The sequence below is a fragment of the Hypanus sabinus genome, chromosome 17 (assembly GCF_030144855.1).
Source record: "Hypanus sabinus isolate sHypSab1 chromosome 17, sHypSab1.hap1, whole genome shotgun sequence".
Taxonomy (NCBI): Eukaryota; Metazoa; Chordata; class Chondrichthyes; order Myliobatiformes; family Dasyatidae; genus Hypanus; species Hypanus sabinus.
This window is the reverse complement of record NC_082722.1, coordinates 43730883-43744699: the sequence shown is the minus strand read 5'-3', so window position 1 is coordinate 43744699 and position 13817 is coordinate 43730883. Positions and strand designations below refer to the sequence as shown.

The 13817-nt window shown below is 40.8% G+C and overlaps 1 pseudogene; it reads left to right on the top strand.

Annotated features, from left to right (window-relative positions):
- The first annotated feature begins 2003 nt into the window (after positions 1 to 2003).
- On the top strand, positions 2004 to 3482 carry LOC132407107 (protein NipSnap homolog 2-like; annotated as a pseudogene).
- The last annotated feature ends 10335 nt before the right edge of the window (positions 3483 to 13817 follow it).

Below are 13817 nucleotides of genomic sequence, written 5' to 3'. Positions count from 1 at the left end.
TATTGAGATCTCTTGGGTCTAGATGAATCTGCAATGACCCATTTCTCTTTTGCACAATGACCAGTGAGCTCAAACGATCTGATTTTCTTCAATTTTCTGTATAAAATTTATCTGTTCCAAGCGTGCTATTTCTTGTTTAAGTCTATGTCTAAGTGCAAATGGAACTTTTCTGCACACATGGTCAACAGAAGCCAATGTCGCATCGAAATTAATTTTGTGTGAACATCTGAGCCTCTCAAAGAAACTGTATACTCTTCCATAAATGAAGTGTGGCCATCTTTGGTCTGTGAATCCTCTACAAAAAAAAAAAAAATTCTCACCAGGTTAAGCTTTTCACATTCACTCAGACCTAATATTGGCTGTACTCTCTTTTCTCCAAACAATAGCTGTGTCTTTAGTTGTTGCTGCCCCTTGTGCTTGAAGGTCACTTTTCAGCCCTCTTTTTATTGGAACATTTTATCCTGTATAGCGTGCCACTTTTAACTTCAAACCTTGATCTTTACTTTGAGAATGCTGTAATTATCCAAAGACAGCAGATTCACCTGTCATGTTGGATAGAATTACTGTCTCATCCGCAGTCACTGAGACAAGCCATTGTTTTGCCAGCACCAGCAGCTTGCAGAGAATCTACAAATATGTACACCTTTCCCTTGGTAGCCCCAGCTTTGTAGCACATTGCAAAATGATTCTTCCTCCCACAATTATTGCAGGACTTTCCATAGCTGGACACCTCTTTGAAATGTGATCTCCTACACACTTGCTGCATTTGGTGTTTCAGACAGACATACTTTATTGATCTCGAGGGAAATTGGGTTTTGTTACAGCCACACCGACCAAGTTTCAGACTTTCTTTGAGCTTTGCTTTTGCTTTGGGAAACGCCTTGTACACTGCCCTCTATTTTCATAGCATGCACTGTTGCACGCACTGTTCATAGCTACCCTGTGCAGCTCCTTAGCTTGTGTTTGTGTGGTCTCAGCTGCCCTACATTTATCTACAGATTTTTCCAGTGTCAAATCTTTTTCACACAGCAGTCTTTCTCTAAGTTCATCATCTGAATTTCTCCAAACTATTCTGTCTCTAACTAGTGAGTTTCTCTAATCTCCAAATTCACAGGACTTACTCACTGTATGTAGCTCAGTTAAGTTTTGGTCGAAACTAATACCTTGTTTCTGGTCACAGGGAAACAAACTTGCATTTCTCAAATATTGTGTTCTTTATATGTACCATGGGTTACTCATAAAGAAACATATTCTGGGAGAACTTAACTAGAACTTTTATTTAACAGTAATCATCAACCACATTTTAACATACAAGCTCCTCAATCATTCTGTCATTTCTGCGCATGCTCCAAACTCTGTCTAATCACACTCTGACACATGATATCACCACAGCTTCCTTTACTTAAAAAGAAAAACAATTAGCAACATTAATCAAAACAAATGCATAATTTAACATGTCTCTATCAGTCTCTGTGGGGTTTATGAACATGACTAGACCTTCTAAGTGGTTCACACAGCTCTTGTGTTTCGTTGTTATCTTCATGTTTTGTCTGCATCAGCTAATGGAAACTCTGAAGTTGGCTCTTTCTTGAGGTCTTTGCAATTTCTTCTAAACACTGCTCCTTCTTCTGTTTGGACCACGTATGATCTGGGTTGTACTTCTTCAAGTACTGTAGCTTTCTGTGTCCATGTGTTCATTTTGTCTTGTATCCTCACTTCATCTCCTTGGTGCAGTTCAGGTAATGAATAAGATCATCTATCAAAGTATGTTATCTGCTTTGCTTTATGTTCATCTTTGTGAATCTTTGGTAATACATCGATGCAAAGCTTGTTGTAAGCCTCTAGGGATTCTGGTTTTACACTGTGAAATTGAATTTCGTATAGGCTGCTTGTTTCTTTTTTAGCTAGCAAATTTGAATGAGCATCTTTGCGTGGATCCACCTTTCTGACAAACAGTGATTTAAACCAGCTATCCTCCCTGTTGTTGAATGAAGTTGCAGACGATGCCCTGGTTAGAGTTAACGTGGCGGTTCCGGCATCTAAAGATAAAACACGGTGCTCGCTTCGAGGCTGGGCTGCAGCCCTCCTGGCACTGCTTACAGTACCCTTGTGAGCTCGTAGGGACATGGAATACATGGTATGGAGAGCAGGATCAAGCTGTCCATCTGTGGAAATACAGTGGAGATTACCCTGCACTTACAGAGGTGATGAATAATCTGAGGCAAAACAAGGAGTTCATGGAATTTAGGAAGGAACGGGGACAAATGCTACTTTCCTGAAAAAAACAATTGCTTTCAGAATTCAGTTTCTGGAATGAACCTTTGCCCAGGACAAGACCCAATACTTATGAACTCAGATCATACTAGCTCAGGCCAGGAACAATGATTGAATGGGGTAATAACTGAGCTCATGCCATTCGATTTCGACAGGAGAACAACGAAGCAGTTGGTGGCTTCTTCTCGCAGACTGGTGAACTGTCTGCATCACCCATGGGCTTACAAAGATTTGCAGTCAAGAGATGAAATTCAGCGTGGGTGGGATGAATGAGTATACTACACAGTGCCACTTGTTCAGTGGATGGATTCCAGGATTATGATCCCACTGCTGACACCATGTTGTGTTCTTTATACGTACCGTGGGTTACTCACAAAGAAGCATATTCTGGAAGAACATAACTAGAACTTTTACTTAACAGCAAACAGCAACCATGTTTTAACATACAAGCTTCTCAATCACTCTGTCATTTCTGCACATGCTCCGAACTCTGTCTAATCACATTCTGACATGTGATACGTGATATCACCACATCAAATGTGATGTTTTTACTTGAGACAAAATTCTGTAATCAGAATATCCAGTGTAAAAGCTGTCTCTTCAATTTGAAAGCTGTTACCGATGCCCAATGCATCTTCACCAACTGGAAGCAGAAAAATAGATGCTTTCAATTATTCTTCTTGTTTCCACAGATGTTGCCCGACCTGCTGAGTTCCTCCAGCTTGTTGTACGTGTTGCTTTGATCCCAACATCTGCAGTGTACTTAGTGTTTTCAATTATTCTTTGGTCCCTCCTGCCCCACTTGCAACTAAACATATACTGAATTGCTGTTTGAAGCATTTCTGATTGCCGGTAAACTGTATAGGTGCAAGAGGACAAAGTTTATCTATGATGGGAACTCTAGGCCTCTCCAGTGAACTGATGAACTTCAGGAACAAAGTGTCTCTTGCCTCGCTGGCCAGCTTCTCTCCATCGTGACTAGTATCTCTTTTTCAGTCACGCATGGCGTTCTTTTACCCTCCATGCTTAGACCTCATGACAAGTTCTGACAGCATGCTATATTTGTTCTTAATAAAGACAATCCTGGTGTGGGTTTATGCTAGAACATTTTATTACTGAACTGCTGTTCAACATGAGCACGTGTGACCCACAAACCATCGTTGTTTCCACTTCCCAGTGAACTGTCCACATTGTCCACTGGGAAATGAAGTTCTTTATTCTGCACTCACAATAGCATGGTTGGTTCATTGTCCATCCAGAAATCTCATGGCGGAGGGGAAGAAACTGTTTCTAAAACTTTGAGTGTGTGTCTTCAAGCTCCAGTATCTTCTTCCTGATGGTAGCAATGAAAAGAGGGCATATTCAGGGTGATGGGGGTCCTTAATGATGCCACCTTTTTGAGGCATCACCTTTTGAAGATGTCCTTGATTAAAGGGAGGCCACTGCTCACCATGGAGCTGGCTAAGTTTGCAGCCCTCTGCAGCCTCTTCCCAATCCTATGCAGTGACTCCTCCATATCAGTTTGAATACTCTCCACAATAGATTTGTAGAAGTTTTCGAGAGTCTTTGGTGACAAACCATACCTCCTTGAACTCCTAATGAAATATAACTGCTGGCATGCCTTCTTTATAATTGCATCATTATGTTGGGCCCAGGACAGATCTTCAGAAATGTTGACACCCAGCAACTTGAAACTGCTCACTCTTTCCACTCTCACCCCCTCAGTAAGGACTGATGTTAAATGTTCTTTGGTAAGGAACATATTTATTCTAATTGTATGCAATCCACGGCTTGCTTACCTCTAAAATATATTTGGCTCACTAACTGTCCCCTTCATTTCTGGAGACTGATGGATATGTCCAAGACTGCAATTTCAATCACATAAATTTAACTTAGCTGCCCTGCCCATAAGGATGGTCTAGACAAAGGAATAAATACGGGTAATATCCCACATCTTGGCCCATATCATCAACTCTTTATTGCTTCCTTAGATGCTTTTGTTTAATATTTCACATCTTGACCAGGATAAGCATTTGCTCCTTAATAGAACACCAAATGCAATTCTGACTAAACCAATGTAGAAACCATGTAGAATATAAACTGCAGATTTACAATAATTATATCAGGGATGGAATGATACTCTTATAAGGATATTTCAAGATGGGATTATTTCCGCTGTAGCAGTGAAAGTTAAGAGACTGAACAAAGATTTTAAGAGTTGTGAACAAATTTGATAGCATCCTATTTTTTATATTATTAAAGAGGAATCAGCAAATCAAAATCCTCATGAAGAAACCAAAATGAGAGAATAGTTAAAATTTCTTCATATAAAGAGATATCATAGCATGGAATGTTTTGCCATAGGAAAAAAAAACAAGGTTGAGATATTTTGCGTATTTGAATACATTAGATTGTAAAGATTTAAAGCTCAATTTTTTGTGCTAGATCTCATCTGTGTACTAGAGCAAAATTACAATTTGTCTTTGATGGGCTTCTATGGTTCTGCAGCAAGTATGCATAATACTTTTGTCTGGCACAGGCTGCACATAAGACATTTTTAGATGGAATAAATTTAATTCATTTTAAACAAATATCTGCAGAATAATAACATTCTGCTTATAAAATCCTACCTTCAGATATAATTACTGTTTTAAAGATCTGTTGGTAGGCACTATCAACTTAAAGTTAATTATTTTAGGTTGTCATGTAATTCCTTTGTTGATTTATAACTGGACACTTTACTAGCTGCAGAATACATTTAGGTAATGATTCTTTTAAACATTCTTTCACACAATTTGGGCTTCAAAGGAAAGACGAGAATTTAATGCTCTTGAGAATGAGCTACTCTCTTGAATTGCTGTAATCTTTCTGGTGAACAGGGTTATTGGGGAGGGCCATCAGGATTTAGACTTGGCATTAATGAAGCAATATATTTCCAGCTCAAGATAGGAAGTACCTGGTACTTTTCAATATGTGTTGTTCATAAACCGGTTTGCTGAGGTTTCACATAACCGCAGATAAATATAGTAACAAGCTAATAAAAAGCTCTATTGATCTCTTCCTATCAATTCCAACAAATGTTGTAACAATGGTAACAATACTTTGTGTTATAGATCAGCCAACATCATCAAAAAGTGATTCCTTGTATTCTCTACAGGAAAGATTATGCTGAGATGGAACATTTTATGTGATTGCATGGTTTCCTGCGAGTGCGCTGGTTTACTTCCACATCCCTCGAACGTCATGGCTTGGTAGGTAAATTGGCCACTTAAATTGTGTCCAGTGTAGGTGAGTGTTAGAATCTTAAGGCAGGGAGTGGAGGGTTGATGGGAATGTAAATAAAAGGTGATTAGTATAGGCTTAATGTTTATGGGTACCTGCCACCCAATTTTTGCACTGCACGATTCCACGAGTAAGGGCACGTCAGATTAGACCACTAGTCCTCCCACACTGAAAGCCATTACCACAACTGACCTCACCTGACTTCACCCAATTTGACAGAACAATGGTTGAATCAAAATCTTATCAATCCCTTTATACGATTATCACTACAGTATGATGACTTTTCAGTGTGGCACTGTAATGAACTTAGGCGACTCTAGGAGGGTATGGGAACTCGATCAGAAAGCATTCAGCACAACAAAATTAAATTCTCATGTACTGGAGGGACAATGGTTAAAAAAAATTTGGAGAATGTATTTTGTGCACATATTAAACTCAGTGCAACTTTATAAAAGTAAAATGTAAATTAGCCGCCTCACACATGAGCCATTTGGTCAGGCTTTTCACTTGCTGAACGATTGTTCAAAGCAGGTGCTGGGACGCTTACATAACTTTCATGGAACAGCTCCAGCACTGCAAACCAAATGTTCATATCACTGAGATTTGCATTCTGCCTGCTCCCTCTGATTGTACTAATGGAAGTTTGGAGTTGGCGGGTTATTATTTCTTGCTGTTTTATGATGTTTGCTTTTCAATTTATCTGGAACATTCCTGCTTGTATCTGCAAATAGAGCCTGCCAGAGGGCATTGCATTGCCCATTGATGACTTCACTTCCATCGGAGTAGAGGATGCTTCTGGTTATTTTTGTTGTTCTTTAATTAGAATCTTGACCATCAAGATAAGGCATCATATAACCATAAAACCATATAACAATTACAGCACGGAAACAAGCCATCTTGGCCCTTCTAGTCCGTGCTGAATGCTTATCATGCACACAGAAAAGGTACATGTAATGGGCTTCTATTAATTGTACCCCCTGATCATGTTTTTTGGTTTGCTTAATAATTTAGAGGCATAAGAGAATGAAGTTGCTGGAACCTGGAGCAGCGAGCAATTTGCTGGAGGAACTCACTGGGCCAAGCAACATTTGTGGGAGGAAAGAAGCCGTCAACGTTTCGAGTAGAAATCCTATATCATTCCATCCAAAATTTCAATTTCCCTCTTCCCACTGAGGCTGCTTGACTCATTGATTTCTTCAAGTAGATTGTTTGCTGTTTAATAACTTCTTCTTCTATATTGGTAACTGTACCATCAAGAAAGATAGCTTTCAGCTCATCAGCTATGTAAATCCAGAGAATGGGCAGCTTCTCTCATGTGTCCAGTGTGAAAAGCTAGTCCACCTTTCTGCCACCCAGTTATACAGAGCAGCAGTTCTCAGAGATTGCTGCCTTGTGGAATGTAAGGAATGCTTGTTATTGTAATTCCATTCCCCACTGACCACAGCCTACCTAACAGGCTATCTCAGACAAAGTCTACCTTCATAAGAGACTGCCCAAAGAAGATATTCTGATTACATTTTTCTTCTTTCTGTCAAAATGCAATGGTGTATCATTTTTAGATACACCTGTGAAAACTGCTCATTAATGCAAACATCTAATCTGCTAATCATATGATAGCAACTCAATGCATTAAAGCACGCGGACACGGACAAGAGATTCGGTTGTTGTTCAGACGAAACAGCAGAATGGAGAAAAAATGTGACTTTAACTGTGGAATGATTATTGCTTTCAGATGGGATGGTCAGACTATCTCAGAAACTGCTGATCTCCTGTGTTTTTTACACCCAAGAGTTTGTAGAGTTTGAAGAGAATGGTGCAAAAAAAAACCCACATCCATTGAATGGCAGTTCTATGGACAAAAATGACTTGTTAATTAGAGAGGTTGGAGGAGAATGGCCAGATTGATTCAATCTGACAGGAAGGTAATAGTAACTCATAACCACACATTACAACAGTGGTATGCAAAAATGCATCTCTGAATATGTAACATCCTTGAAGTGGATGGGCTACAGCAGCAGAAAACCATGAACATACACTCAGTGACCACTTTATTAGGTACAAGAGTTAGCCAATAAAGTGGCCACTGTGTATACTTTCAGCTTTAAATATACTTATAATAAGTATACTTACTAATTTCTTCTTTGTGGTGCTCATTGGTCAGATTTCCTTCACGTCGTGCTGGTGGAATGATGTGCAAGGTGCTTTAAAGAAGTACAAAACAAAAGACAGCACGGTAACATAGTGTTTGACATAATACTATTACAGCCCCAGCGGCCCAGGTTCAATTATGCTGCTGTCTATAAGGAGTTTGTATGCTTTCCCCATGACTGTGTGAGTTTCCTTTGGCTGCTCCAGTTTCCTCCCACAGGTTAGTAGGTGCAATTGGGCTGAAAGGGTTTGTTATCCTGCTGTACAAAGAAATGAAAATAAACAACTAATAGTGACAGATATAGGGGACCTTAGATATGGGAACCTGGGAACAGCAGACAGTCTGCTAGAAGAATAGGATTAATAATTCTTAGAATAAGATTTATGCCAGGATTTTAAAGCTATTTTGGAATGTTTTTGGTTTTCCTTCTTTCCTACAGCAACCTGGTCTTTATGGTACTTTCTTTTCAGTTTGACATCATGTGCTACTAAGGCAACGGCTTCCTTTAGGCACCCACTTGCAGGAAAAGCACCATTGCCTGGCATGCTCTTTGCAGGATGAATTAATCATCAGCAAGCAGCATGTTGGAGGGCATGGCATGTTTGTGGTACTGGGACTGCCAATGGCCATTTTTTTCAGGCCAATATTTTTAGGCCATTTATATTACTTGGCATACAGCAACACTGTTCCAAATCTTTCACAACCTGTTTGGCAAACTAGGTGGCTTTGCTGGTATACTAACTTCATGTCATCAGCCTGTGAACAGCAGGACAGTTACTGTTCCATCAGAAGCTTGCAGATTCAGTTTTACATTGTATATTGATATTCTTTTCTCTTCATTTTTCTTACCTGTCTTGTCAAAATAGTCAACAGATTGCTGTACATTTTGCCTGTATTCCAAAGAGGCCAAGAACATTTGTTTCCTGTAACGCCACTGCTTGGTAAATACCTTTTTAATTATGCCAGAATTGCTAATTTTCCTCATTTGAAGTTCTCTCTTCACAATGCCAGAAGTTTACATCGATTATTTTGTGTTTTATAATTGTAATTCATGTAGATCACTTTGTAAAGCTTTATTTCCACTTTGACACAAAAGAGTCTTTTTGTGGTGATCAGTGCCAAAAAAGCCAAATTAAATCCATTGAGATCCAAAATTGTAAAATAATAAAACATGAAGACCTCCGAGGGGGGGTGGTGAATACTTTTTGTAGGCATTGTACCTATTACTAATCCCATTCACTAGTCCTTGACCGTTGGCTTCTATGTCTTGGCGGTTCAAGTATTGTTTTGGTTAGAGTACAATGGAACTCTTGTTGTTTGCTTTTTTCTTGTTTTCTCTAAAGAAAGAGGTATTTCTGGACATTTCAGAAGTGAAAGCCAAGATTGAAGCCATGCTGGGTGCACTCCATGTGTCGCTACCACTGGTCAACAGTTTCTGAAATATGAGGTTTGAAGCGTGATTCAGAAAAGTTCAGTCACAAGCGCAATGCCAGACAGACAGGGAGTGAGTCACATTTTGATCCTATTACCCCCAAAGCAGAACTAAACATTGGAGGGCATAGGTTTAAGGTGAGAGGTGAAAGATTTAAATGGGACCTGAAGGAGAAGTTCTTCATACAGAGGGAGGTAAGTACATGGAATGAGTTGCCAGGGGAAGTGATTGAGATACTGTAGCTATGATGATAACATTTAGGAAACATTTGGACAAATACACAGAAGCAAGGGGTTGAGTGGGTTAAGGACTAAGGTGGGTGTCATTGTTGACATGGATGAGCTGGGACAAAGAGCCTAACTGTGTTGCTCTATCGCTCTATTGAACTTCATTGCACTGACTGAGAAACTGCAATGGTATGTGTAGTTTCCTGTTTGCACTTTTACACTGTCACAAGTTGCAAACAGCAATGTGTTATATCCTTTGTTCCATCAAATCTTAAGATGTAGCTTAATATCCGCATTCTGAAAGAAAAAGCCCATGCTAAACTTCTTGTTGGAAATCAGCTGTTAATAACCTATTCACAGATCCTGCAAAGCATTTACAACGTGCATGCTGTATTAATACTGTAATCTCTTCGTCATTGATCAGAGATGTCAACCTTTCCTTCTGATGGCAAAAACAAGCTCACTCTGACAGTGCCTGAAATAACACATTTCTTTAGATTACTTGTTGAGAGACTTCATTGTGTTTAAGTACTGTGTATTTAACTCACACTGCTATATGTTTAAGCACTATTTGAATGGCACTTAAAGATTGAATAAATCATGCAAATTATATTTGTCTAGCATTAAGTAGGAAGAAGCTGTCATAACAGTAGCCATGCAGAGCATACTGTTTCTGAATGTGATTTATATAAACATTTTAACCAAAGCATTTTTCAAAATGCACATGTTCATCAAGCAAAATAAGCATCTGTAAAGATCTGCTACACACATAGGTCACATTTGTGTATATAGCTTGCAAATATCTGTATATAGACAAGTAATACTGAGTTACTTACATGTTATAGAGACAGAAATGGAAGCTACTTTATTTAAGTAGGGAGGGAATTTGAGTTCCTGATATTGAACAGTGGTGTCCATCCATTTATTTGCAGTGTCCTTAGAATTAATGAGAAGCAAGATTAAAGAGTGACTATATTTGCTTATAAACAAACACTATGAAATTGTTATTTCTGAAATTGAAGGACTGTTTAATTTTTTTTCTTCATTGGCCTGTTACCATTTTCTTTTGAAGACACTGATTGGTTCTTCTACCACCCATGAAGATAAAGTATTTCAGAATCTCACTACCCTGTGAGAAAAAAAAATCCTCACACCCACTTTCATCTGAACTGTGCCCCTTGGTCTTGAATTGCAACTCAAAGCAAATTGTATCCATGTCCAAAAGTACTAACGGCGTGATTATAACTCAAATGTAATGTGAAACAAAGACCCGAGCAGGCATCATGTGTTGGAAAATCAAGGCTTAATGAATCTCAACAGTACATATTATTTTTAATTGGCTGTCATTTCCAGCTCTGTGATTTCTTGTATTCTGTTTGTCCCAGGTCCTTTGAGAATTTAGAATTTCTACCATGTACCTTTTTTGGTTCCTTAAAGCTGCTTCCAATCGACCTCTGGCCTGTTTCAGAAACAAAGGCGGAATATTGTGCCTGGACTCAACGGCTCCCTGACAGCCCTGATTGCATTCCTACTTGACAATTAAAATCAAACATTTACATATATCAGTGCACATCCATAATTACTGCTAATGTTACCTTAGCATTCTTTAGAGGCATAGAGAGACATATCATAGAGGAGGCCCATCAACCCACGGAGTATGCACCAACCATTTAACTCCAATTTCTTTCCTTATTTTTTCCTGGCTACCCAAATATAAAGTTACACACACACAAAATGCTGAAAGAACTCAGCATGTCAGGCAGCATCCATAAAGATGAATAAACTGTCAATGTTTCAGGCCAAGAGACTTCATCAGGACTGGAAAGGAAGGGGGAAGATGCCATAATAAAAAAGCAGGGGGAGGACAATTTAGAAGGTGATAGGTGAAACCAGGTGAGTGGGAAAGGTAAAGGGCTGGAGAAGAATGAATCTGACAGGAGCAGAGAGTGGACCATGGGAGAAAGGGATGAAGAAAGGGCACAAGGAGCAAGTGATAAGCAGGTGTGGAAAAGAGGAAAGGGGCTAGAGAGGGAAATAGAAGAAGAGAGTAGAAAGGAAAAAGAACCAAGTTCCCAGGAGAAATCGAAGATCATGCCATTAGGTTGGAGGCTGCCTACATGGAATACGAGTTGTTGCTATTTCACCTTGAGAGTGGCCTTCTCATGGCATTTCTGTCACTTGTGGGCAAATATGCCAGGATGGATATTGGTGGGATGGCACGAATGAGCAAGGAGGAAGTGAACCCTGCGGAAAGGGGAGAGTTGGGGGAACTGATGAAGATGTGTTTGGTGATAGGATCCCATTGAAGGTATCAGAAGTGGAGAATGATGCTTTGGATATAAATGCTTATGAGATGGTAGGTGAGGACAAGAGGAACTCTATCCCTGTTAAATCAACAGGAAGATGGGGTGAGCATGGTATCTGGGAAATGGAGATGTGGGTGAGAATAGTGTCAATGGTGGAGCACCCTTTTCTTTGGTGAAGGAGGACATCTCTGTTATCTGGGAACAGATGCAGTGGAGCCAAAGGAACCGAGGACGGGGAATAACATTTTTATAGGAGACAAGGTGAGAAGAGGTACAGTATAGCTGTGAGGATCAATAAGTTTATAAAATATGTCAGTAAAAAGTCTGTCTTCAGAGATGGAGGCAGAGAAATCGAGAAAGGGGAGAGAAGTGTCAGAAATGGACTAAGTGAATTTAACGGCACAGTGGAAACTGGAGGCAAAGTTGATGGAATTGATGAGCTCAGCATGCGTGAATAAAGCAGCACTGTGCAGAAAGGGTTGGGGAGCATTACCAAGGTAGGCTTGGAAAATGGACTGTTCTACGTAGCCAATGAAAAGACATGCATACCTGGTGCTCACGTGGTGCCCATGGCTACCCCTTGAGTTTGGAGAAAGTTGGAGGAGCCAAAGGAGAAATTGTTGAGGAGGGGGACCAATTCTGTCAGATGGAGGACGGTGGTGGTGGAGGGGAATTGGTGGGGTCTTTAGTTGAGAAGGAAGCAAAGATCTTTAAGGCCTTCTTGATGGCGGAACAGAAGAGGTGTTTAGTGTTAGGGAATTGAAAGTTGTTGAGGAGATCGAGAGACTGTGAAGTGCTGCAGATGTAAGTGGGAATTGACTAAACCAAGGAGGATAGAATGGAGACAAGGAGTTCAGTGGAGAAGGAGCAGACAGAGAGAATGAGCCTAACCAGTAGTCAGGTATGAAGTAGAAATGAGCAGTGCGGCTAATGGAACTACGTGTTTGGTGGCAGTGGAAAATCTCCAAATTTGATGAGGTTCATGATGGTGCAAAAGACAGGGGACTAATGGTTCAGAGTGGATCAAGGGGTAAGTAAGAGGAGGTGTCTGAGAGATGCTGCCTGACCTCAGGAAGGTAGAATTCAGTCTGCCACACTACAACAGCCTTCCCTTTGTCTGAGGGTATGATGGTATGATTGAGTGTGGAGAGATTGGTGGTCAGTGCATTCGGAGGGAGTAAGGTTCAAGGAGGAGAGAGGAGTGCTGAAGTTGAGACAGTTGATGTCTTGTCTGCATTTCGAGGTGAAGAGAAGCAGAGCAGGGTGTCCAAGAAGAAGACAAGGTTTGGAGATGGGAAAGGGGGTCATTGATGTGGGGTGGGGAATTCTTGCTAAAGAAGTGGTGTTCGGAAATGGAGGCAAAAGAAGCAGAGTTCGGTGTCAAGGCAGGTGTGGAACTCACTGAGGTGCGAACGAAGGGGTCAAAGGTAAGTTCATTACTGAGGACCGAACATTCTGCTTCCGAGAGGGGAAGGTCAGAGAGAATGGTGAAGGCAGCAAGGATTAGAGGTGGGATCAGAGGGGAGAGGAGAGATGATGGCATCAGAGGTAGGGGGAGGATTGGGGTGTTCAGAGAAGGTAGATTTGGTAGAAGATGGAGGACTCAAGAAGGGTCCTTCCTCTTAAGACCCCAGGGAAGCCTGAGAGGCCCAGCGTTGGAGAGAGGTGGTGGGAGAAAGGGAGTCTGGGAGTCCAGTGGTAGCAGGAACATCTCAGTCTGGAGGTGGTGGTTTGTGCCAAAGCTAGGGGCCATGTAGGCCATTGTCTCTTCCTGCTCCTGCCCACTGAACTCGTGTCCACTTCCTCGACTCCATTCTATGGTTCCGTCCCTTCCCACCTGCATCCTCACACTTCACACGCTCTCAATCTCCTCGATAACTTTCAATTCTCTGGCACTGACCTCCTCACTTTCACCATGGATGCCCAATCCCCATAATTTCTAACCCCATCAAACCCCATCATAAAGGTCTTAAAGCTCTCTGCTTCTTTCTCAACAAAAAGACTCAACTCGATCCCCTTCACCACTACCCTCCTCTGTCTGGCAGAGCTGGTCAACACCCTCAACAAATTCTCCTTTGGCTCCTCCCACTTTCTCAAAACTCCAGGGGTAGCTTAGCCATGGGCACCACATGGCCCCCAGCTATACC